This window comes from Camelus dromedarius, chromosome X, assembly GCF_036321535.1.
Source record: "Camelus dromedarius isolate mCamDro1 chromosome X, mCamDro1.pat, whole genome shotgun sequence".
Taxonomy (NCBI): domain Eukaryota; kingdom Metazoa; phylum Chordata; class Mammalia; order Artiodactyla; family Camelidae; genus Camelus; species Camelus dromedarius.
Window position 1 is genome coordinate 13,260,916 of NC_087472.1, and position 24,878 is coordinate 13,285,793.

General features: G+C 37.4%; 1 pseudogene; it reads right to left on the bottom strand.

The window, feature by feature from the left end:
• The window catches only part of LOC105100448 (arf-GAP domain and FG repeat-containing protein 1-like), a 124,550-nt pseudogene that overhangs the window by 97,910 nt on the left and 1,762 nt on the right, over positions 1-24,878 (bottom strand).

The following is a 24,878-nucleotide window of genomic DNA, read 5'->3' on the forward strand; positions in this document are numbered from 1 at the left end:
GCATAGCACCGCTCTGATTCCTCGAGTTCTCGTCCCAGTCTTCATGGTAAATAAAGTGACCCGTTACCTTTGCTACAGGACATTCAATGGCTCGCTGACGGCTGCATTCAGAAGATATGTTTTTGTCTTCGATACATTTATGCTGTATGTCTGTCTATCATCCTGAGGAAAGAAAGGCTGGTGAGCATGTATAGATCCTAACATCTATTGACGAACAGCAAGTCCAAAGCAGGGAGACACAGTCTAGTAAACAAGCTTTGTCAAAAGGGGCAATAAAAGTTAGCATTTTAAAGAGTTTGACCAAAATTTAAGAAAAGGGAAAAAAATGAAATAACCTTACGACTTTTCATATGTTAGAGCTGGTAATTATGCCTCGGAAATAAGTTCTTTCCACGTTCACCAGCACTGTGTGAAGACGACGAGCTGATTTCCAGCAGGGATATTGAATCCTTCCATCTGAAGGACCAATCAAGTGTGAAGTACAGTATAGTTTTAGATTCAATTGAAAGGAAAAAGCTTGACTACTAGTTCATAGCATGACAACTTTCATGGATTAGTTCAGACCCTATTCTCCTCCCTGAAAGGGTATCACAGCATGAAGACAGTTTTCAATGCACTAAACTTTAATAGCTGAGTGGGGGAGCCAAAGCTTCCCTTTGGTCTCTATAGAAACAGTATAGCCCAAATTTGAGGCAAAATTAAGGTCTTTGGTCTTAGGTGCCGTATCTCCCCTCAGAGGTTCCTTTTCACAAACAGACTTTGGCCTTTATCAAACGTACACTCTTTTGGGGGTTACTGTAAAAGGGAAGAGGCAAAACCTACTTCATTATTTGCCCCTCTGAACTCCACACAGGCGGCCATTTCAATGAAACACCAGCGAGCCACCCCGATGTGTGGCTCCTGGTGTCAAAGGCAGGTGGGATCATCTGTAAGGAAAGCCTTTGCTCTTTGTTGTGTTGGCGGTGGTGGCGGTTGTTGACAGAAAGCACATGGCCGGCCGGCCGGCAGGCCAGGCCCAGGCCGCGGCGCTCAGGCTGGCGCAGGCCCGCCCCCTCTTCTCCCTCGGCTTCCTCACGTCCCTCGGCCTCCCTCGGGGACTTTCCCACAGCAGCCCCGGAATTCTTCCCCCTCCCCAGCCCCCAGCTCCTAACAGTGCCCTGTAAGAGAAAGAGTTGTTCCAACCACCCTGGAGGGGTGCGAACGGTGGCACAAACGAGACACTTTATTAAGAATCTACCAGGCTTGAATGTCCCTTGTCAGAATTCCCAGTCAAAGGCACCGAGACCCTAGAACTGGAGGAGTTTCTTCTAACAATACAGTTTTACTTTCCACTCCTGTCAGCTGCATCTGAACTTACCTAAAACGTTATTTTGGTTCTTTCCTTTCCTCCTTGTTAACAACTTCCTCTCCAGGTTCAGGACTCCTTTACTGATAAGAAAATGCACCCTCCTCATCTGCCTAAGGAACCGGACCCCAAACCTGTGATGCAGAAGTTCTAGGATTCATTTCCCTGGAAGCTTATAACCACCACAGTAGGGTGGGGACTGGGGCAACTTCTCATCCCTCAGTGGTGCTCATGTGTTTAGATACTGATGAGAAGACCTCTAAAGAATATGAATTAGGGGATGTCAGAAATGGCTTTCTTCAGAAAATCCTATTAAGGATATGATAGAAGAACTGGCTTGGAAATCTATCAAACGAGCCTGTAAGAGCTATCGATGGAACCCAAACCCATGGTTGGGGTCCCCTTGTCTAAAACGTCACATTCATATCATGCCAGCAGTACTACAATATAATTGTTAACTAGCATCTGGACTTCTAGAACTCTCAGGAAGGAGCTCAAAAACATTTTTTATACTGAAAAAGCTGCCCTTTGGTATCCAGCATCGAACAACATGGCCAAAATGGACAGCCTGCAGAATTATTCCAACTGTGAGGTGGCTACTTGGGTTGCCACCCAAAAGGAGACTGATGCTATTAATAGCTGGAGATGATAGATAGATAGATAGATAGATGATAGATAGATAGATAGATAGATAGATAGATAGATAGATAGATAGATAGATTGATTAGATAGATTTTATATCTATCTATCTATCTATCTATCTATCTATCTATCTATCTATATATATAAAGAGAGAGAGAGAGAGAGTCATTTTTCACACTTGAAAGCCAAGAGGCATTGGCGAAAGAAGAAAGACACAAGAAATGGGCTGAGTCATTGACAGCAGAAACAGCAGAGATTAGAAGCAGGGATGGATGGAGAGGCTATGGTGATGGTGGCATAGATAGCAATAGCAGATCACAAGTGAGAAGCAGTGATGCCCGAAAGTTTCTCAGGGCATCCCAACCTAAAAAGTTTCACAGAGCAGAGAAGAGAGGACACTTGCCACATACAGAACAGAGTGATACACTCATTCAAGCGTCCCTGCATCCCATCCATATATAGTTCCATCTATGGGGCACCATATTTTAAAAAGCACAGACAAATATAGTACCTTGTAGAAATATTTTCATCAATCACCATTTACAATTTTAAAGTTGGTGTATAAATCTCAAAGTACCTAGAACACTTATCAATTCAGACAGGCTCATTCCTCTGAAGGTGCTATATAGCCAAGGTAGTCCTGGAATATTTGTGATTCACTAGTTTTATTTTATTGATTGAAATTATTTCCAAAGCTTATTATTATTTTTAAATGGCCTAGCATTGAGCCATGTACACAATAGGCACTCTATAACTGTGTGTTGAGTGAGTAAATAAATCATAAAAAAGTCAATAGTAAAATAACCAAGAAGGGTGTCCTCTGGCCAGATTCTTGAAATAATTCACTCATGTACTCATGCATTCAACCAGCATTTACTGACTGGGTAATGCACATAATGGTTGTGGGTGTGTGTGGGTGTGTGTGTTGTGGGGTGCTGGGGTTGACAAAGGCCAGCATGATGTACAGAAAAACCCTGCTAGCATCCATCAATTTAATATCCATTTGTTAGATCTAGCAGAGTAATATGAAAATACAAATGGCCAAGAAACACTTGAAAAAATATTTTCACTAATAATAAAAAAGACAATCAAAACAATGAGATAACAGATTGATAATTGCTTGTAGTAGAGTTGGTATAGGTAGACAAACAGCCTTTCAGGAGGGAAGTTTGTCAAGTTTAAAAGCACACATTAACTCTCAGGCTCAGTAATTCCACTCTGAGGAATATATCCTAAGGTAATAATTAAAGACATACACTAGATTAAACTACAAGGATTTCATTGCGATATTATTCACATTAATAAAATATAAGACAACCTGAAATAAGGGCTTGAATGCTTTATGCTACAGTCATACAATGAGATTAATTAAATAGCTATTATAAACTACTTCTTTTTAAATTGAAGTACCATCAGTTACAATGTGTCAATTTCTGGTGTACAGCACAATGTCCTAGTCATGCATATATATACATATATTCATTTTCATATTTTTTAATTAAAGGTTATTACAAGATATTGAACATAATTCCCTGTGCTATACAACAGAAACTTCTTTTTTAAATCTATTTTTATATATAGTGGCTAACATTTGTAAATCTCAAACTCCTAAATTTATTCCTTCCCACCCTCTTTCCCCAGTAACCATAAGATTGTTTACTATGTCTGCAAGTCTGAGAAACCACTGTTGAGAAGAATATTAACATGGAAAGATATTCACAAAATACTAAGTGAGAAGTTTTTTAAAGATATTTATTGATTTTGATCATCAAAGTGATTCATATTTATAATAAGGCAAACAAAATTGAAGAGAATTGAAAGTAAAAGTCCACTATGGTACCAGAAATAAGAATTGTTAGCAGTTTGGTATACATGCTTCCAGACTTATTTCTTTTGCATATACAAATGTAATCAAGTCAGTTAGACTAACAGAAGTCATGGAATAAAAAGATATTCACTGTTTATTTCAAATTCAGGTTTAACTGGGCATCCTGCATTTTTAATTTGCTAGATCTGGCAATACTAGTTCAGAGGCAAAGCAAGGAGATGAGAAAGAGGAAAGGGAGACAGGAAAGTTCTTTCCTGACTGGTACTGTTGTAAATTGGCTTTTCACCAGCAGGTGGTTAACACTGACTCTTTCCTGGATGCTTTTGTGATTTCATGGATGCTTGTGAGACCCCTGCATTGCAGAGGATCACTGGCTACCAGTCTGTACATTTTCACCTGCCTCTTCTTTCCTTCCTGAGCCTAGGTTTCCTGGCTTCCTTAGCCAGCTTTTTGTTTTGTTTTCTTTGAGTCGCCAACATTTTATTTTGAAAAAACTTTCAAACTTACAGAATAGTTTCAAGTATAGTGTAATGAACTTTTACCCTTTATGCAGATCCATTAATGGTTACTATTTTGCACACTTGACATCACACACCTCTCTCTCCTTCCCTCTCTTTCCACACATGCACACACACATGCATATTTTTATCATTATTATTGTTGTTTTGCCGGGCTATTTAGGAGTAAGTTGCCAATATTCTGAATTTTTGTCGCTAGATACTTCTCTGTAAATCTCCTGGGTACAGACAGGTACATTCTCTTGCAGATATATATATCTAAATTATCAGGTGTGGGAGGTTTAGCGTTGATATAATATTGTTATCTAGTATATAGCATTGATATAATATTGTTATCTAGTATACAGATAGCCCATATTCAACTTTGATCAATGATATTCTTTATAGCAATTTTCTTTCAATCCAGGATCACATAGTGTTTAGTTCTTATACTTTTCCTATGCCAGCTGCTTTTGACCATTTTAATTCAACTACCCTACCAGACCCCTGTTTCAGGAACGATTAGACCATCTTTCCCAGCCTCATCTGTCTGAGACAATTCAGACTGGTTATCACAACACCAGGAACCATTCCAATCTATAAAGAGGGTCTGAGAACTGGAGTCACCCTTCTATAATATTCCACAATATTTTGCCTTGTCGGAGGGACTGCGCTGGTGATGGATTTGCCTAAAAGGCGGCACAGCCCACGGTGACTGTGAGGTCCACCTACAATATCTGGGAGCAGTCAAGTCAACCCTCCAACAGAGCCCCACCCCCAGGTGAGCTGGGCCACCTTATCTACATTCACCTTAAAATTGATGGCAGCTTCAAATCACAGTAAGCAAACTCCTTCCCTCAGACTGACTGAGCACTCTGATGGAGAATGACCATTATGAGCAGGTTGGAAATGCCTTCAGAAAGCAGTTATATCAGATGGAGTGACCACGACACTATAGTTCACGTAGCAGACCACTCCATCTGAACAGTCACCGTACAGAAGAGAAAAAGAACCCTTAAATTGACCCTCGTGGACACAGAAGTCGTCTCCCTAGAGCAGCCATAGCAAATAGAACATGTCCTAGACAGTGTGTGCTTAATAAGGGCTGGTACAACTTTACAAAAAAAATTATATTTACAACCAGACTTCTCCAGTTTCATAATCTGTGTACTTACCATTTCTTTACAGGTATCTCCAATGCAACAACCCCAAAGAGAATTCCTGAATTTCATTTTTCTCAAAGCCTATTCCTTCTCTAATCTTCCCTATCTTACAGGTAGAACTCCACTGTCTCCTCCAGTCTGTGACAGTTTCTCAGTATTTTCTTGTTTTTCGTGAGCGTGAGAGTTTTGAAGCGCACAGGTCATGTATTTTGTAGAACATCCCTCAATTTGGCTTTGCAGATGTTTTCTCATGATTACACTAAGCTTACAAATTTTTTGGAAGACTGTCACAGATGTGAAGTGCCCTTTTCATTGCATCATATAAGGGTATGCATGATAGGACAGCAATAAGAATGAACGAATTACAACTCTAATCAACAACATGGATTAATCTCACAAAGGAAGAAGCCCTATACAACACAGTACATAGAGGATGATGTCACAAGACTAAATTTATTTATGCCATTAAAAATCATGAGACTGATTACCCTTGGGGGAGTGGTGACTAGAACGAGGCAGAAAGGGGCTTTTGGGATGCTGAGTTCTCTTTCTTGATTTGGGATCTGCTTAGTAGGTGTGCTCACTTTGTCATAATTTATTGCGGTTTACACTTATGATTTGTGCACTTTTATAAATGGGTGTTGTACTTTGATTAAAAGTTCAAAAAATGTTTCCCTGAGGGTCAGAGGACCTGGGTTCACATACTGGCACTGGCACTTACTGTGCTAGCTATGTGATCTCAGGAAACTTGGCCTCTCTAGCTTCAGCTTCTTCATCTATAAAATGGGATAACAACATTTTCCCAAGGGTGTTGTGAGGATTAAACTATGTTATATACACAAAAAAAAGTGATCCTAATTTCTAAACATCACATAGTGATTGCAGTGTGGATCCTGATAGATTCCAGTGAGAAGAGAAAGAATTTCACATTTCTCTCTATAGAGCCTGGACACCAGGGCAAAAACAATAGCCAGAAAATGGTATGATAAGTGGTTACAGCTTCTAGGGAATGTGCAAGTAATTATGACTAAAACATAATTAGATATGGAGCAATCTCTAGTTTCTAGTGTACTCAGAATTAATTTTTCTGCACTTTAGCTACATTTCCATATGATCAGGAAAAAGGTATATTCAAATAATGACGTAGGTAGTTGAAGGCAAACCTCATTTTATTTTAGATTTATGGCTATTTCTTACCAAATATATTTTAATTCAAAATAATAAGATATGCTTAAATGCTCTAAGAGTGGACCCTATTAATTTTTTAAATATTGATGGCCAGAAGAAGAGAGAAAATGGCCATTTTAAGGTTGAAAGCAGTTTTTCTCTGTTTTCCTATGAGTGGATGCACAGTCCTCATTTGGGGTAAATATTTGGATGATGTGGTAGCAACCTTCCAAGATGACCTCAGTGATTCCTGCCTCCTGATATCACACCCTTGTGTAGTAATCTCCCACATTAGACCTGGGTTGGTCCATGTGATCAATAGAATATGGTAGAAGTGTTGGTATGTCATTTCTGAAATAAGGTTATAAAATATAATGGCCTCCATCTTGGGTTCTCTCTTGCTAACTCTTGAATCACTCACACTGGGGGAAGCCAGTTGCCTGTCAAGAGAACACTTAGGCAGTCTATGGAGAGGAAACAGCCAGTGAGGAACTAACTAGCAATCACAGGAGTAAGCGTAGAGGCAGATGCTCCTGCCGTCAAGACTTCAGATGAGACCGTAGTCCCAGCCAAGACCTTGACTGCAACTTCAGGAGAGATTGTAAACCAGAAGGACCCACCTACCCAAATCCTGAATTCCTGATGTACAGAATCTCTGAGACAATGTTGTTTGTCTTAAGGGGTTAAATTTGGGGGATAATTCCTTACATAGCAATAGATTGCCAATAGAGATGCTTAGTTTCTCTATGTAAATATAAAACCAGAATCTAATTTCAGAATGGGGAAGTTTGGGAAAATGTGGAGCTAAACAGATTTGCACAATAATGTAAAAAGTCATCAGCTGTCCTCATTACAAGCTTGCATCTCTTTAAGGATTCTGATAGTGACATGAAAGTAAGAAAGAAAGGAGATTCTTCTTTTTCTCTGGTGTATAGGGGGAAGGTATTGGGACCCTGACTAGAGTATATGGTCAAGGTCATTCCCAATGAAGACAAGTAGGTTGGCTCCAGACCACAGTGGTGGGCCGGCGGCTAATAAGAAGGCAGGCTAGTAGGAAGTCATTGGCACAGTTAAATTGACTGTAGGGCAAATGGACTGTAGAAGCCACATTGTCTAAAATACAATCTTAAGCTTTTCTCCTAACTGTTAAAATTCTTCTTGTTGTGCCAAACCTCCAGTAAAAAGAAGGTCTTGTGATAATGATTCCACTCCAGCAGTATGGGGGTGGCCGAGGTGGCCTACAAACATAGAAGTCTATGGTGACTAGTGATAACCAGGACATATATGTCACTATTCTATGGGGATTCTCAAAAATACATGGAGAAGAGAACCCAATAAAAGACTAGATTACTGGCAATCATGGAATGTGCAAGCCCAAATTACAGTGGCCTGGTTTTAAAGGGGAGGGTGAATGAACCTCAAACACTAGAGAAGTTGGAGAGAAGAATGATGATGTTCCTGTCATCTCCATCTGTAGCTTTGCACAAGGTCTTATTGCTCCTTTAAGAATCAGGAAAAGTAGAATTAAGTTTCAAGTTTTGATTTTTAGTGGACATTCTGGGTTGACAACCACAGTGTTGGTTCTTTCTTTTTCTTTCCTAACAGAATCCCAATTTTGATCAGGGGTCCATCCCTCCCCTATGAAGCCATGTGGTTCTCAAAGTGTGGTCCGCCGATCAGCAGCATCAGTATCACCTAATAACATGTCAGAATTGAAAATTCCTGGTCCCCACTAGGACCTACCAAATCAAAAACTCTGGCTGCAGCCAAGCATTTTGTGTTTTAAAATAAGTCCTCCAAGTGATTCTGATGCACGCTAAAGTGACAACCATTGGCCTAAGGGGATCTGACTCCCTTAGTGATATCTGGGTTGGGAATGGTCACATGACCTGATTCTGGTCAATTACATTTGAAGAGAGGACTCCTGTATGGCTTCTAGGAAAAGTTTGCTCATTGCTAAACTAGAGGGATATAAAAATATGGTCTCTCTACATCTTCCAGGTGGTGTTATATTTGGAACTGTTGCAGCCATGTTGCTACAAGCCTAAGGACAAAGCTTATGCTGAGAATGGCATAGAGATGGAAAGATAGAGATGGAAACATCCCATGGTTTTCATAACATCACTGAAAATCAATTAAATAAAAATCTGCCCTATCTCTGGTCTTTCTGTTTTGTGAGATAATATGTTTCAGTAAAAATAGATAACGAATGAGCCAAGGGCAAAACTAAGAGAAAGATGGAGGTGGGGATGAGGGTTGGGGGTAGATGATATTTAAAGGGAAAAGAATACAAGAGGGCTAAATGTTTGGAAAACCTGAGCAGCTGAATCAGTGCAGAGTCACAAGAAGACCTGATCACTGAATCATGACAGCTATATATGTTTAAAACTGCACAAAAATACAAGACAGAATGGGAAAGGGCCCCAACAGCTACACAAACTCTAGGCCTCAATTCACTCAACTTTGAGAGGTGCTCCTAGTTTAATAAGCAACTAAGATTATCACTAAATATTGCTTGACATTCTGCTTCTCAGCTTCATTCTTCACGAAGACAGCACTTACTGTGTTGGGTGGGTGATACTGGCTGTAGAGCACCTGTCCTGGACAGAGTTCAAGCAAGCCACTTCAGAGGCAGCAGAGATCCCTGGGGCCACCACAGCTGGCTGCCTTGCAGTTAATTATGATGGTTTCTAGTTCAACGATCTGTGACTAGAATATTGAATGGTTAATAAAACAGGCTTTAGAACAATCATGCCTGAGGCAGGGAGAAAACGGTTGGGGCCATCCCCTCAAATAAAGTAAGTATGTGAAGAGCAGGTTTGGGGGTGTCATTGATTTCTTTTGTTTTTATTCCATCCAATGCAATGGAATGTTCCTTAAACCAATGGTTTTACTGGTACTGAATTTTAACAGTCAACTGAATTTTAACAGTCAACAGGAATTTACTGAAATGCCCACTGCACCTCCTGAAAGAAATGAGAAAAACTGGCAACAGGTTGGGCCTCAAGACTGGCTGGCATCACAAGGGCTGTGTGTCAGCCTGACCAGTCCAGAAACACCAGAAACATCAAACAATGGATTTGTGAATTCAACAGAGATGGATTTGTAAGCTGTAAAGTCAATTAATTATTTGTTGAGGAAGCTAGTAATTTATTCAATAAACATTATCAAAGATCTACTATGTATAAGACTTTGTGCTGTGTTCTGTGAGATACATAAAGAACAATACACAATCCCTATCTTGTCTTCCAGTAAACTATGATCTAGTGAAAGATGACAAACTATATAAATAAATCAATTTACTAGTAGTTTAGGGTCAATATCTTACTAATGGTACAAAGTAGAGGTACAATACTTGAGAGGAAAAAGTCATTTGTAACTCAAATAGTTAAGGAATATATTATGAAATGTCCACTTGAACTAGACATTGAAGGAGGAATTTGATGTTGGTCTACGAAAGTCGAGGTAATAGTAAGCTAGACAGAGGAGAGACACGCGCAAAAGAGCTGTGGCATGAGGTTGCTTTAAACAATAATAACTTGTTTTATTGCTTTTGTGAGTTATTTTTTTAAATTCTATGTTCTAATTCTCCATTCCTTTTGTATAAGAGCACAGTCAGGTCTTGGAGACTGATACTATATCCAGCAGCCTTTCTTATTCCAAATGGTTTGCAAATTCTCTTGGATTTTTACATAAATTATCTGTGAATAGTGGCGGTTTTGTTTTCCAATCCACGGCATTTTTTCTTGTTTTATTACTGTTGCTATAACTTTAAATAAAATGTTGAACAGGAATTTAGCAACATATACCCTTGTCTTCTACCTGAATTTAAAGTGAATGTTTCTAATGTTTCACCACTAAAAATGAGGTTTACTATATTTTTCTGGTACTCTATGTCAGGTCCAGGAAGTTTCCTTCTATTCTTGCTTGCCAAGAGTTTTTTTTTCCTAATCATGGATATGATTTAACTTTATGAATATTTTCCTCTATCTATTGCACTGATCATGCTTTTCTCTTCTTTAAACTGTTAATATAGTGATTTAAGTTAATAAATGTTCTAATGTTAAATTCTCCCTCTTTTTTGGCTTAAAAAAACTTTGGTCATAATCTATTTTTTTCCATATCTTGCTTGATTCAGTTTGCTGATAACTTATTTTGGATTTTTATGTCAGTGTTTACAAATGAGATTGGCCCATAATTTTCCTTCCTCATACTGTCCTAATTCAGGCAAGAATAGCATGAGAAAGGAGTTAGGAAGTGTTCCTTCCTTTCAATTCACTGGGAAAGTGAATGCATGAGATTAGTATTACCTGTTCCATTAATACTTGGTAGAAACTGTCTATATAACTACCTGGGCCTGGTTTTATCTTAGCAGAAAGATTTTTTAAACAATGATTTTTATTGTTTAGAAGACAATGAAATTTCTCTATTTCTTCTTTCATTTCAGTAACATATTTTCCTAGGAATTTATCTGTTTTATCCATGTTTTCAAATGAATTAATATTAAATTGTTCATAATAACCTCTTATTATCTGCTTAATTTCTGAAGCAACTGTATTTTCATTCCTAGTTTTATTGTGCTTTCTATCTTTTCTCAATATTAATTTTTTTCAGAAGTTTGTGTATTTTATTAGTCAGAGAAAGTTTTGCCTTTAATGACCCTATCACATCTTTAATTTCCATTTGATTTTTGCTCTTTATTAACTCTTTCCTTCTACTACTAATTTTATTTATATGTTCTTATTCTAATTTCTTAAGTTGAATTCTTCACTCATTAATTTGCAGTCTTTCTCCTTTATTTATATAAGCATTTAAGGCTGTACATTTCCTTTCTAAGCTCTACCCATTCCCCTCTAAGTACTTCTTCAGTTGCATTCCTTATGTTTTGGTATATAATGTTTTCATTATGATTTAGCTCTATTTTCTATTATGGTTTCTTTCTTTGATCCACGGGAGTTTTCAAACATACACAAATGTAGAGGAAAGCAGGCAATAAACTACCATGTATCCATCATCCAATTTTTTTTTTTTTTTACCGAGGTAAAATTCACAAAACATAAACATTTTAAAGCATATGATACAGAGGTATTTGGCACATTCACAATGTTATGAAACCAACACCTCTATCGAGTTCCAAAAGATCTTCATCACTCCAAAAGGAAACCCTATACCCATTAAGCAGTTGCTCCCCATTCTTCCCTCCCCTCTTCAGCCTACAGTGATCACTATTTTACAAATCATCATTCTGAACTCATGGATTTTCATATATTTTGTCATTTTTGATCCACTGCAGTCACTACTCTTGTTAGTGTTCAAATTATCCTATATTTGGTCAATGGGAGTCTAGTCCTTTTGAGTTGGTTCCTGTGTCCTTTTGACATGACTTATAATCTTTGGTAACTTACTTGCTTTGTGGCACAACAGGATATATGAGGCTCATACTGTCCATTTTCTAATCTAAACCTGTAATCAAGAGTCCTTGATGTCATCTACCAGGAAAATCATAGACCACAATATGGGTGCTAAGGGTGCTCACTGCTACTGAGATTTCATTATTTCTAGGACTTTGCAGTGAAAAGAGCTGGAAAAGATGTATATTTTCAGTAAATCATAAGGTTTTTACTATATTACCATTCAAATCTTAGGTTACAGGGTCTTTAGTTAATTTATTTAATCATTAATTCTCTTATCTTGAAAATCCTGGATTTCAATGACATTAATATCATTACATATTTGATTGTTTCAAAATAACAGTACTATTACCACCAAGAAAAACACTACTTAATGCAGCCTAATATTTCTTCATAGCTCTATCTGTCTATTGACAATATTCCACTAGAAATGTACAGTCAAAAGAGTGTCTTAATGTTACTTGAAATAATTATTTTCCCTGTCTGGTTATGATATATAGCTAGGTTTCCCTTAAATTTTGGTAGTCACATTTAACCTAATAAAATCTAAATCTATTCACTATCTCTACTCTCTTCCTAAAAGAGGATTTTACATCATTTTAACTCCAGTCACTTTCCTATTTTAAATAATTTTGTTCCACTTTGGTTTTTTATATTTCCCAAATTAGCAATTATTACTACATTTTGCTGAATCAAAGACACCATTGATTGTAAGATGCATCATTATTTTATCTAATCCAAAGGGAAAAGATGCTGCCAATTAAACCATGACATAGCAACATATAAGGTACATCTCAATTTCAGAAATTTTGAAAAGCTTTTTAAAAGTGCATCTTACAATCATTTGAATATGGCATTAGTATTGCTATTTGATAGAGTTGATCTTTGTTTAGCTTTACCCATGTTTACCAATTCCTTTGTTCTCAATTTTCAAACCTCACTCTTTCCTTTTGAGTCAAATTTCTCTTTCTGGAATACATATTTGATAGTTCTTTTAGTATGGATCTGTGAGTGGTAAAAACTCAAGATCTATGCCTAGAGACATTTCAGATTTTTTTTAATGAGGTACAACTTTCATACAGTCAACTGTACAAATATTAAGTGTACAGATTGGTGAATTTTTACATATGTGAATACCTTTACAACTACCATCTAGTTCCAAAAATGTTTTAAAATTGTACAGAATTCTAGCTTGAAGGGGTTTTTTTGGCAGGATATGGTGATATTTTTTCCATCATCTTATGCCTTCAGTTGTTGTTAAGTCTGATATCCACCTAATTGCTGTTCCTTGGAAGGTAAATTGTCCTTTCTCTTGGGTTGCTTTTAACATAATTTTGTCTTTGGCATTGTGGATTTTACTAACATGTGTCCAGATGTGGATTTATTTTATTTTTCCTGACGAAGATTTGTGCTTCCTGAATCTGAAGATTAATATTTTTAGCACATCTGAACAACAGTCATTATCTCTTTAAATATTGATTCTCCCTCATTCTCTATATTCTGTCCCTTTGAAATTTCTATTAGATATATGTTAGACCTTCCCATTCTACTCTCTATGTCTTTTTTAAAATTAACTTTATTAAGGTATAATTAACATAATTAAAACACACCCATTTTAAGTGTAAAATCCAATGAGCTATCACCAATCTTTATACCAGTGTAATCATCACCATGGTCAGGATATAGATCATTCACATCGCTCTAAGAAGTCCTCTTGTGCTCCTTTGCAGACATATCTCTTATTCCAAGCCTTAGGTACCCACTGACATGCTTTCTATCATTATTGATTAATTTTGGCTTTTTTTTTAGAATTTCGTACAAATGGAATCATACAGTATGAACTTTCTTGTGTCTGGCTTCTTTAACTCACTCTGAGATTCATTCATGTTTTGGGGGTATATCAGCAATCTGTTCCTTGTTATTGATGGGTAATATATCATTACATGGATATGTCTCAATTCATTCATCCATTCATCTATTAATAGGCATTTCAGTTGTTTCTAATTTTAGGTTATTATGAATAAAGCTGCTCTGAACATCCATGTGTGGATATATGCTTTTATTTCTCTTAGGTAAATGCCTGAGAGTGGGATAGCTAGGCCACAAGGTAAATGTACACAGTCATCCTTCAGTATCTGCAGGGGATGGGTTCCAGGAATGTCCCATGGAAACCAAAATCCGTGGATGCTCAAATCCCTTATGTAAAATGGCTTAGTGCAGTCAGCCCTTCATATCCTTGGGTTGCACGTCTACAGATATGGAGGGCCAACTGTATTTAACTTCTTAAGAAAACTCCAAACTATTTTCCAAAGTGGCTGCACCATTTTATAGTCCCACCAATAATGCATGAAAGTTTTAATTGCTTCTCATCCTTGTCAACACCTGGTATTATCAGTCTTTAAAATTTTAGCCATCCATCCTACTACATGTGTAGTGACACATGATTGTATTTTACTTTGAAATTCCCTGATAACTAATGATGTTAAGCATCTCTTTACATATTTATTGACTGTTTTTATATCTTTTTGTGAAGTGTCTATTTAAATATTTTGTCTGCTCTTTTAACTGGGCTGCTTATCTTATTAATTTTGAGTTCAGTATATATGCTGGCTACAAGTTCCTTGTCAGAGTTAATGCATTGCAGATTTCTCTCCCATTCTGTGACTTGCCATTTTAGTTTTTTAATGTGTATTTCAAAGAACAGAAGTTTTAAATTTCAGTGAAGTTGGATTTATTAATCTTTTTCTTCGTGATTTGTACTTTTTGTGTCCTGAAAAACCTTTGCTTATGACAAAGTGGTGAAGGCTTTCTTCTATGCTTTCTTCTAGGCATTTTCTAGTTTTCACTTTTAACTTTAGGTCTATAATCCATTTGAGTTAATTTCTGTGTATGATATCAGGTAAAACTTAAGGTTTCTTTTTTAAAACCTGGATATTTAGTTGTTGCAGCACATTTATTGAAAAGACTTTCCTTCCCCAGTTGAATTTCTTTGGCACCTTTGTCAAAGATCAACTGACCATGTATTTGTGGGCCTATTTCTGGGCTCTATTCTTTTCTATCCCTATGCCAGTCTATACTCTTTTGATTACTATAGCTTAATAGAAAGTCTTTAAATCAGATAGTGCGAGTTGTCTTTGTTCTTTCTCAAGATTTTTCTGACTATTCTAGGTTCTGTTCTACCTTTTAGAATCAGATCATCAGTTTCTTCAAAAAATTATGCTGAGATTCTAACTGGGTTTGTATTGAATCTACAGAAAATTTAGGAAGAATTGATGCCATAACAAAAACAGCAGTGAATCTTCCAATCCATTTATTTAGGTCTTCTTTAATTTACTTTGGCAATGTTTTATACTTCTCAGTATTAAAGTCTTGCACATACTTCGTTAAAATTATCCCTAAGTATTCCATGTTTGGGGATGCTATTGAAAATGGTATTCTTTTCAATTTTGTTTTCCAATTGTTCATAGCTAGTATATAAAAATTGGTACATTGGTCTTGTATCTTCTGAACTTGCTAATGTTTATAAGTTGTAGTTGCGTTTTTATAGATTCCACAGAGTATTTTATGTAGACAATCCTATCACCATGAATAAAAGACAGTTTTATTTCTTCTATTTCAATCTGTATGGCTTTTATTTTTCACTGATTTCACTAGCTAGCACCTACAGTGCAATGGTGAATAAGTAGTGAAAAGCAGATGTTCTTGCCTCATTCCTGATCTTAGGGGGGAAACATTTAATCTTTCACCATTCAGCATGATTTTACTTAAATGTTTTTCATAGATACCTTTTATTAGGTTGAGAAAGTTCCCTTCTATTTTTAGTTTGCTGAGAGCTTTTATTTTTAATGGATTTGGAATTTTGTCAAGTGCCTTTTCTGTATTTACTGAGATGGTCTCATGTTTTTACTCCTTTATTCTTTTAATATGGTGAATTATACTAATTGATTTTTCAAATGGTAAATAAGTTTTACATTCCTGAGATAAATCTCACTTGGCCATAATGTGGCATGTTTTTTATATGTTGCTGGTTCAATTTTCTAATATTTAAGACTTTTGCATCTATAGTTTTCAGTTCCTTCATTCCCTGTCCCTGTGGACTTCCTATACCTTCTTGTGAGTCTTTTTTTTTTTTTTTTTTTTGGCTTTTAAAAATGTGTTTGACACATATTTTTCATAATTTCTTGGCTTCTGTTTGGGTGCATGCTCATATGAGAGGAATGAGGATAAAAATATGCCATTTTACTTGTGCTATATTCTTCAATAGACACTGGCATAGTTTGGCTGGACCAGAAAGTTTACATAGGAAAACAATAAGCATATAATGGGTTGAAACATAAGATATAGAGCCAGATATTTCTGGCTTCAAATATCAGCTCTGCCATTTCCTTTGGACAAATACCTTCTTTTGTTCATTCAACAAGTATTATTGAAATTCTACATTCCAGTGTATCAATTAATGATAAGTACAAAAAAATGTACTAGGCTAAAGAGGGGAAGAGTGGCATAAGTGGAAGGGAGTTGGCTATTTTGTAGAGATCATCAGAGAACGTTTCTTTGATGAGTTACCATTTCAACAAAGACTTGAAAGAAACAAAGGAGTAAACTCTTCAGGTTTCTTGGGGAAAAGCATTTATAGCAGAAGCAATGATAAGTGCAGATGTCCTGAGGTGAGGATATACTGACTTGTTCAAGAAATAGTACAGAGGCCAGAGTGGGTCAACAAGAGTTACTGAGGGAGAGAGGAATGGTGACTTGGGTCAGCTTTGAGGAGGTAACAGTAGGCCGTGATTTGGATTTTAGACTTTATACTGAGTGAGACGGGAGCGATTGGAAAGTTTCTGAGCAGCGGTATGATGCAATGTGACTTTTATTTAACAGTATCTCTCTGGGGCTGCTGTGTTGAGAAACTACCATGGAGAGCAAAGGTGGGAGACAGTGAGTAAATTAGACCTGGAGTCTGGTGTTGGAGGTGGTGAGAAATGGTTACATTCTGGATATATTTTGATAGTAGAACTGATTGATTGGACGTATAGGTTTAAAAGATGAGAGGAATCAAAGGCATCTCCAAGGCTTTTGGCCTGAAAAATCTTGAATAATGGAGTTATTATCACCTCCTAAAATGGGGAAAGACTGGTAGGAGGAGCAGGTTTTGAATTTCTTAAGTTTGAAAAAAGTAATATACATCCAAATTGAGATGTCAAGGAAGCATCTGGATATACAAGTATTAACTTCATGTCACAGGCCAAGACTAGAGTTGTAAACTGTGCCTCAGTTTCTACATGTGTAAAATACAGAGGTTAACTGGACCTGCCTCACAACTTTTTGTATTAAATGAGATCACGTATGAAAACGCTTACCACAGTAGCCAGCATAAAGAAAGCATTCAATAAATGTCAGCTATTATTTTAAAGTTGAAAGGAGAGTTGAAGCCAGACTTTGGAGCAAATGTCTTAGATCACTGTCTAAGGAACTAAACTTTTTTTCTGAAAGCAACAGTAAACCAATGAAGGTTTTGAGCAGGAAAGTGATGTTATCAAAGTGGTACCTAACAGTGAAGAGGAGTCAATGAGAATGAGTATTGAGAGTAGGCTGCTTGACTTGATGGCAAAGAAATCACTGGAAACCTTTGAAAAGGACTGTTTCAGTGGTGGGATGCACTGTTTCATGGTACGAGGGGATCAACAAGCAACTTGTAGATGAGGAATTAGAAGTAAAATAATGGAAGGAGAGAAATAAGCAAGTAAATGAAGCATCCAAATAAAATAAAGAGGAGGAGATCAGCTAACCTAAGAGCTAATGTCTTCAAATCCTTGCCCTGCATCAAGGCTCTTCAAGACCCTTAGCTTACCTAGCCATGCAATCTACAACCTCCGTATGTTTTTGTCACAGGAAGACTGGTTTCCTCACTACCTGCCTCCCCTTCCCTGAGCACACACACAAAGCTAAGACTTCACACACCTTGGTCCATGTACTTAAGCTTACCTGGAATGGCAACCTTGAACCACCTCTCTGTTTTCATGCAAATTAACTCTTCCTCTAGCACCCATTTCCTCAAGGAAGTCTGCCATTACTATTCCACCCCACAGTATATTGTCCCTCATCTGACCTTCTTCAGCACTTGTCTGTACTCCTCATTTGGTCTTTATATGCTACCTTTTATTGTTACTTTTGTGTATATCTTTCCTCTCTCCAAGTGGATTATAAGGTCCTCAAGGGCCTTATTTATCTTTGTATTTGCAGTAATAAGCACACAAGAAGCGCTCAATAACTGGCTGTTGTTGATGATGATTACAATAAATTGAATTGAGAAATAATTTCATCAAGCTACGGCAGCCTGGTGAGTCACCCTTATCACTGAAGAGAGAGACTTATCAAGGAAATAGAAGTACTCACATTAGCCTGACAGGGCTGTCTCCCCTGGGGTTGTGCTAAGGCTACAAGACTTCTTTCTCTCCATGTTGATGTTCCCATTTAGCTATTTGAACATATAGCATCCAACTTTTATAATATGCTCTGACTTCTAAGCCTTCAGCTCATTTAAGGTTGTTTGCTTCCTGATGAAAACTAGGGATACACCTTAATTTCATGCAAATCACACTTTGGGCTGCATGATTTACTCCAAATAACTTACTCTACATTCATGATGCATAGATCCTGGTTAATGTCACAAGGAACTCACATATCTGTTTAACTTGTCTGTTTCAACTTTTCTCCAATTAACAAGGTCCAGTTGTGATCAGCAGGTTCAGAAAGCCTAGCTAAGGGTTTGAACTAGAACAGAATATGAGAGAAGTGACTTTATAATGATCTACATTGTCTAGCCATTTACGATTTATACCTTGGACTAAGGGCTGCCGTACAAAGACAGCTTCTGAACCCCCTTCTCATGTGTGAGTGAATCTTTTGTTTGGGAATCTCTCATCAAATGAGTCTGAATGAGGCAGAGTTTCTCTCTCATCATAGAAGCTAAATAAGCTTTTCCCCAAACTTCCTGCAGATAGTGTATGGGCCCATGATCTGACTTGGCTGATGACAGGCATGGGTCCTAGTGACACACAGAAGCAGACAGACAGAAACTGTACTGAAGGCCACAGCTCTGTCCACTGTGTAGGACCAGCACTCTGGAGTTTAGGGCTCCACAGCACTGCTGCAGCTGTGTCCTCACTGTGTAGGATTCTGCAGCATGATCATGGCTGTGGCTTTGGCTGCAGAGCCACTCTTGTTCCTGCCTATTTTCTGAGCCTAGTTCTACTGCCTTTCCAGCAATTCATGGATGACAAAATGTCTTCTCCCAACCTATACACTGTTAATTTGAGAAATCTCAAGTATTCAGGAAACTTGGAAGATTAGTACATTCAACTACTATATATTCTTCACTTGGATTCACCAATTTGTTTACATCTTGCTACACTGGCTTTCTCTTTGTCTCTCATATATACATATATCACATATCATGACACACATATATCATACATTAATATATTTGAAAACAACTTGCAGACATCATGAGACTTCACTCCTAAATACTTCAGTACATATCTCCTAAGAACAAGGATAATCTCCTACATAATCGCAATACCAATACCATACCCAAGAAATGTAATAATCATTCTACAAAATCATCTCATATACAGTATATATTCAAATTTCCCCCAAATTGTCCCCGAAATGCCTCCTTCACTTTCTTTTTCCCAATCCAAGTACCAATGAAGTTTTGTACATTGTATATAATTGCCATGTCTCTGTAGTCTTTTAACCTGAACAATCACTTCCCCTTCTTTTTTTCTTAACATAACTTTTTCCAAGGGTTCAGGTCAGTTGTCCTGTGGAATACCCCAGATTCAGGATGTTTCTGATTACATTCTCATCATTAGATTCAGGTGAAACACTCTTGGGAGGAAGTACTTCATATGTGCTATGGTGTACTTTTTATTTTATTACATCAGGAGGCACATGATGTCATATTAGTGATCCTAAGAGTGGTGACTACCATATCTCACCAGGGAAAACAGCATTGTTCTCTTTGCAATTAGTAAGTAGTCCGTGATACCTTGACAGCATATGAATACCCTGTTGCCCAAATGAATTTTCACTCGATGGTTTTAGCAGCCATTGATGATCCCCGTCTGATTACTTATTACATTGGAGGTTGAAGTTTCTAACTTTGTCATTCTTTCCACATTCAGAAATTAATATTACTCTGAAAAGGAGAGCTTTCCTTACACCTCACCCTCCTTTGGCCCCATCACTTCAGACTCATGGAAAGTTTTCATTTGATGTACTATAATCCATTAGCAAATTATTATTTATGATGTTAAAATTGTCTCAAATTTGATCAGTGAGAACACTTCAAATCAGCTCCTGTGTCTTTGTGACTTGACCCTATTAGTGTTTGAGTAGTTCCTTTCTCTCTGGCACACAATGTGTTCCAGGCTCACCTTGTACTTTCTTCACCCTAGCCCTGTAATTAGCCATTTTCCAAGGGGCTCTGGTTCTTTTTAGTGAGTAACGGTATTTAGAAACCAATACCTGAGCTCTAGGTATGGTCATGTCACTGGGTTGTCATTACTCCTAAGCCCTTTGAGTGAATGGAGATAGGAAAAACATATACTTACATAAAATGAATTCATACTGATGTTTCTAGCTTAAATTTAACATTAGAGGGCTTTCCTTTACTTTATATTATGTATACTCACAGCTCCTTTCTTGTACCATGAAAATCTTGGTTCCTAGTAACATTAAAACATTTACTTATTTGCTTTATCCTATATGAACAAATATAATATACTATTAACAGTAAATTGACTTACTAAATTTTATGATTGTTTTGCAGCTCTTTTTGTTCTTAGAATATATTCTAATGATGTATATAGCCAGAGAACTGTGCTAACATTTTTTTTAAGAAACTTAAATTCTTCTTTTCTTTCTGTGGTTTGTTATAAATGTGATATTTAGTTAGGTTCCCTTGTTTCTATTTGTATTAAGTTTTAAGATTTAATTTTTCATCCATTTTTATTGAATTTTTAATATGTAAAACATTTACATGTTAAAAAGTCAAAAGTCTCTAAAAAGTTACCATTAGAGAAGTTTTTCTTCTATCCTCTGTACCCAGTTTCCACTAACCCCCATAGATTCTGTCTTATCCTTTCCTATATTTGTTTTTGTAAGGGAAAATACACATACAAATTTATATGTATATTCCTATTTTCCACACAAAAAGTAGCATGCCATGTTTTGTACTTTTCCTTTTTCACTTAATAATACATAATACATCCTGGAAATTATACCATATCAGTTCATAGACTGTGCCTCATTCTTTTATACAGCTGTTTGTACTCTATTGTACTCCATGTCTTAAAATTCTTCATCTCTCCCATGATACTTAGCACAATCTCTGGACATCTCAGTATTGGAAGGGATTGTTTGGGGTTTTTTTGATGCTGAGTTGTATGAGCTATTTATATATGTTGAATATTAACCCCTTATCAGTCATATCACTTGCAAATATTTTCCCCCATTCAGTAGGTTGTCTTTTCATTTTGTCAATGGTCTCCTTTGCTGTGCAAAAGCTTTTAAGTTTAATTAGTTCTCATTTGTTTATTATTGCTTTTATTTCCTTTGCTTTAGGAGATTAATCCAAAAAATATTGCTGAGAATTATGTCAAGGAGTATTCTGCCTGTTTTTCTCCAGCAGTTTTACAGTGTGGTCTTATATTCATTCAAGATTGAACCAGGAAGAAATAGAAAATATGAACAGACCAATTACCAGTACTAAAATTGAATCCGTCATCTAAAAACTCCTAGCAAACAGAAGTCCAGGACCAGATGGCTTCACAGGTGAATTCTACCAAACATTTAGAGATGAATTAACACCTATCCTTCTCAAACTATTCCAAAAAATTGCAGAGGAAGGAACACTTCCAAACTCATTCTATGAGGCCACCATCACCCTGATACCAAAACCACACAAAGACATCATAAAAAAAAGAAAGTTACAGGCCAATATCACTAATGAACATAGATGCAAAAATCCTCAACAAGATATTATCAAACCAAATCCAACAACACATTAAAAGGATCATACACCATGATCAAGTGGGATTTATCCCAGGGATGCAAGGATTTCTCAATGTCCACAAATCAATCAGTGTGATACACCACATCAACAAACTGAAGAATAAAAACCTAGGAATAAACCTACCTAAGGAGGTAAAAGGCCTATAGTCCAAAAACTGTAAGACACTGATGAAAGAAACTGAAGACAACACAAACAGATGGAAAAATATACCGTGTTCTTGGCTTAGAAGAATTAACATTGTTAAAATAAGCATACAACCCAAGGCAATCTACAGATTCAATGCAATCCTTATCAAAATACCATTAGCATTTTTTTTCACAGATCTAATGACCCAGCAATGCCACAAAACACCTTGCTTTTCAAAATGTGACTGGGAAGATCCAGTCTAGAGCCTTGCTACTAACTCAAAGTGTGCCCAGGAACCACCAGCATTGGCATCATCTGGGAGTTTGTTAGACATGCAGAATCTCAGGCCCCCATCCCAGACCTATCGAGTCAGAATCTGTATTCTAACAAGATTCTCCAGGTGATTCGTGGCGCACATTAGAGTGTGCACTGATGTAACATTTGCATGAAAGAATCGAACAGTTGAACAAGAATAACACAACAAATCAGCAGGTGAACAGTGTTAATCACATTTGTTGCTACCGAAGTGAGTAGGGGAAAGATAATGATGCTGTGGAGACCCTGTATAAGGTGATAAGGGAGGGAATAGTAAAGAAAGATTATTTAGATGGTACCCAAACCAGAAGTTTGGTTCTCCCCAAAATCCAGAGGTTTGTAAAATCCCTCTCACTACAACAAAAGGGAGTCGGGGAGACATGGAAGGAAGAGATACAGATAATATTATGGAGGCTGGAAGACATGAGAAAATCAGGGCTTCAGTTCTGCTGGCAAACTTACTGTAATTGGGGCACAAATTAGTGACGAAGGAAGGATTATGAATAAGGCACCGATTAAGAGCAGCCACCAGAGCAGCTGGTAGCATACAGCTCAGAGCAGCTGGTAGCATACAGCTCAGAGGATCTGGCTTTCAGCAGAGTAGAATCCTTCCCATCCTCTTGATTTACTCTCCAGTGATTGCCAGTTTTCTAAAGACCTACACACACCTGATAATAATGGAGATTTTGTGAAACTTTTCTCCTTGATATGCAATCTACACATTCATTATGTATTTTTAATTCATTAAACCTCTTCCCATAATGTCGTCGTAAGAGTGCTCGCGCATGTGAGCATGTGGGTGGGGCTGGGGGGAGGGACAATCGAGTACCTTTCTCTAGATTTAACAGGAAAAATTTGTCAGTGAGCAGGTGAGTGAAGAGGGTAAGATGTCCCCCAAGTCACTACAGAGACCCCCAATATGCTTCATCAAAACAAGGGTGAGCTATATCTTTAAATTCAGAACCAGAAGGCACCACTGAAATCCCTTGACATTCACCTATTACATGTCTTTATTGACTTCCAATTCAAGACTGCGAAGAGCCCTCCTCTCCCCCCAAGAGTGGGGAGTTGCCAAAACCTGTACCGAATCATCTAAATCTGTTATGATTTTTATTCCTGGTCTACAAAGTTGAGGTTGCCAGTTGCAAGAGAAAGAGAGATACTAGATGATGCTAGGAAACACAATGCCTCCCTGAAACAGAACCAGGCCGTGCAGATCTTATTCTGCCTTCTAGTCTAGCTGGGAAGAGATTTATTTTCTTCCAATTTTGCAATGATCTGTATTAGTTGAGGATTTGCCCTCACTCTCTTCCTCCACATCCCCTTTCAAATCCTTGTTGAGAATCACAGGGAGGGAGGGAGGCACCTTTCACCTGAATTTTCCATAACCCTATCAAAGAAAAAGAAGCCCCAAAGAAATATGAAGCCCACTGTGCATGCACAGGAAATAACATGGAGTGTACCAGCTATTTCTTTTAATAAAGAAACAAGTAAATTCGTTTCACAAAGTAATACCAAAAATGGTTTCCTCCCCGCACAAAATCGTGAAGATATTTATATATAATTTATCTTTCTAAGTTGTCATGTGGCAAAAGACCACTTGCTGTGCAGCAGGCTTCTCTTGCTACTTAGAGAGAATTACGTGATTAAATAGAGACCTGAAAAGTTTTGAACAAGCACTGAAGAAGAAAAGGTTTCCTCTTCAAGTCTTAATGAAGTGAGCTCATTCCTCCTCCAACATCAACTTAGCCCTGTGTAGTTTGTTTTCTCGCGGGTTAATCACTGACCAGAGCCGCAGTGCGGACCACCAGTTTCCAATAAACCATAAAAGGCCGATCAGCAGCCATTGTGCTTTTCTGTAGGGCTTAGCAGACAGCAGCTGAATAAACCTGTTCAAAGTCAGAACAGTCAAGCAGGAGCACAGAGGCCCAGCCGGTGCCTCTGGTGAATCCTGAAAAGCAAATTAATTTATTAGAACATAATTGATAGCATGTGCAAATACACTAGCCAAAGACTCCTCCGTGCTAATTTCGGCATAATTAAATATGGGGCAGTTAATGAATAGTGTTCCGGGAAAGCAACATTATGATAAATATCCAATTATTACTTACTGTATCCCATACTTGCTATGTTATATGCGGGCCAATGCCTTTGCTTTCGGGGTTTAGAGAAAATCCAGAGGGAAAGAAAAGACCTAACAAACTGTGATTCCTCTGAATTAAGCTGTAAATAAAGGCTGTTGCAAGTGAAATTCGCCTAGCAAGAGAATTACTTGAATATGCAGGGTAAGGAGGACGTGAAATCTA